The sequence below is a fragment of the Candoia aspera genome, chromosome 1, assembly GCF_035149785.1.
Source record: "Candoia aspera isolate rCanAsp1 chromosome 1, rCanAsp1.hap2, whole genome shotgun sequence".
In the NCBI taxonomy this organism is placed as follows: domain Eukaryota; kingdom Metazoa; phylum Chordata; class Lepidosauria; order Squamata; family Boidae; genus Candoia; species Candoia aspera.
Genome location: NC_086153.1, coordinates 155580848 through 155583189, shown reverse-complemented (window position 1 = coordinate 155583189; position 2342 = coordinate 155580848). Strand labels below are relative to the sequence as shown.

Sequence of the window (2342 nt, the reverse complement as noted above, 5' to 3'; positions counted from 1 at the left end):
GCTGTTGTAGGTGGAATGTATTCTATGGCCAACATACATTAATGGTTAATTTGACTTTTCAGAGGGTGATTTTTAAAAAAAAGACTGTTCATACCTTCCATCATGCACATGGTTCTGCAAAATATCTGTATAAGACAAATGTACAGTGTGGTCCTAGTTTATTGACTTTGCACTGACATGGAATTCCCTTACTGTGAGGAATGAGTAAGGCAACTATTCATAAAGTTGAACTCAGTGCTTCCGTGTGCATAGAAATCTAATTGGAATATTCTTGTCTCTCAGTACAAACTTATATATGAGGGGGGAAAATCTAATATTTTCAACATCAATAGTCAGGCAGGTTTTTTATTAGGATCAAATAATAAAATTGTATGACAGTCAAGGTGTTCTTTGGTCAAAGGTGTATTGCTGAACTGTAGATTTTAAATTTTTTTCTTACAAATCAGTCTGGCTTCATTTCATTTGGAGAAGCTTGTAATAGATGATAGGGTTTTTTTGCTTCTTTACAGAAACAGAAGATAATCCTGATGATCAGAGAGAAGATAACATTTCAGAAAAGGTAAATTAGCACTGTTTAAAATGTATCTGCTTTTATGTTTCATTTTAATTATGATTTTTAAAATAACAAATGATCAACAAATAAAAAATAGTTTTTATGGCTATTTTGTATGCAAGGGCAATGAAAGAACAAAATTCATTTGAGCTGGGAAAATCATTTGATGTAGGGAGGTAGAAAGCATATTATTTACTCAGAATCAATACATTTTAAAATAGCCACCTGTTGGATTCAAAGTTTACCTGCAAAAATAGACTGCAGTATATGAAAACGTGCCATACTGTATATATCTGATAGCAATAAAGTACATTTCTATATTCAACTACTAGGCAATGACTTGCTTCTGAATATAGTGTCACTAATTATGCTTGGATGCAATTAAACTCCACTGCCTTCTCAGTGCTATGAGCAAGCACTGAATTGTCCTTTCAGGGTCTGGGATGGAATCATAAAATCAGAGAATGTTGGGGTTGGAAGAGATCTGGAAGATAATCTAGTCCAAGCTCAGGCCCAATGCAAGGATCCACAATTATGGCAATTACCATCTTCTCAAAGCAGCACCATAACTGTGGTTCAAGGAGCATTACCTATTCCATTAATAAAAGCCAAAGAATAACCTGGCTGTCAGCCTTGTGAGGTAGTCCAGACAAGAAGCACAACTAGGAATATTAGCTCTATCTTTGTTGTAAGGTTACATTAACAGAATCTTGCAAGTCTGAAAGTGTCCCCTCTGTCCCTTACTTTTACTCTCCCAAAAACTAGGGAGGGTCCCTTCTGAGATGCTTTTGCCACCCCTCCTCTTTCAGACTCAAATTTCGTTTATCAGACTGCTGTCCAGGTTGTGGCTGTTACTCCTGTCTCCCGAGGTCTTTCGCACATACCATTACACTGGGTGAGGAGGGAAACAACTCAGAGAATTAACCAGATTTAGTTTGTTATATGCATGATTGTTATTTATATTAAACATTTTATTCTGCTTCCCCTTTATACTTAAAATCTACCAGGTTTCTGTGAGTTGAAGTTCAGCAATACAGGGAGAACTACAGGTTCAGCAACCCTAATACCAATTACTCTTTTTCATTAGTAATAAAAGTTGGGTTGTTTTCTCACATAAATAGGAATACATTTCTTTTTGTAACCAAAACTGGACAAAATAAGAATAGAAAACATCAGTTAACTAAAAATGGTACTATAACATTTTACACATGTAAATCAACCATCAGTCTAGTTTTTGTTGTTGTTCCTTTGTAGATTACTTTCAAAATCATCTGAAGAATATATTTATAACTCCAGATTTATTTTGGTTTTTTGGAATCTTCCACCAATAGAAGAAGAGATGAGGCTACATCCCCTGATTCCATTTTCTACCTGCAAGCCTCAAGGACACATTTGATACTGTTCTAAAGGGTCCCCATCTACTTGAAGCAAATTTCCAGGGAGGAGAAAGGATCCATAGGGAAAATGAAATTAGTATATTAAAGGGAACATAGTTAGATCACTAACTCCTGAAAATAAAAGGGTATGATTGGATTCCATCTATTTGTTATCACTGATGTTTTCATGTTGATAGCCAATCCATGTAAAAGGAATACCTTTCTTTGGCCAAAACTTTTGAGTTTCCAAAAACTGTTTATCAGATATAATGGCAATGGTAAAATTTTTCGTGGTGATTCCATGGATGCAGCCAGATAAGGTTTTGTTTTGTTTTGGCAATTTTTACAGAAATGGTTTGCTATTGCCTTCTTCTGAGATGTTTGTGACTTCCCAGTCCAAACTTCAGCTCATG

At 35.3% G+C, this 2342-nt stretch overlaps 1 long non-coding RNA gene across 1 annotated transcript; it reads left to right on the top strand.

Annotated features, from left to right (window-relative positions):
- Positions 1–507: 507 nt before the first annotated feature.
- On the top strand, positions 508–2091 carry LOC134488985 (uncharacterized). The gene is made up of 2 exons (XR_010067068.1): positions 508–559; positions 1808–2091. It is a non-coding gene; the product is annotated as an uncharacterized LOC134488985 (long non-coding RNA).
- Positions 2092–2342: the final 251 nt, after the last annotated feature.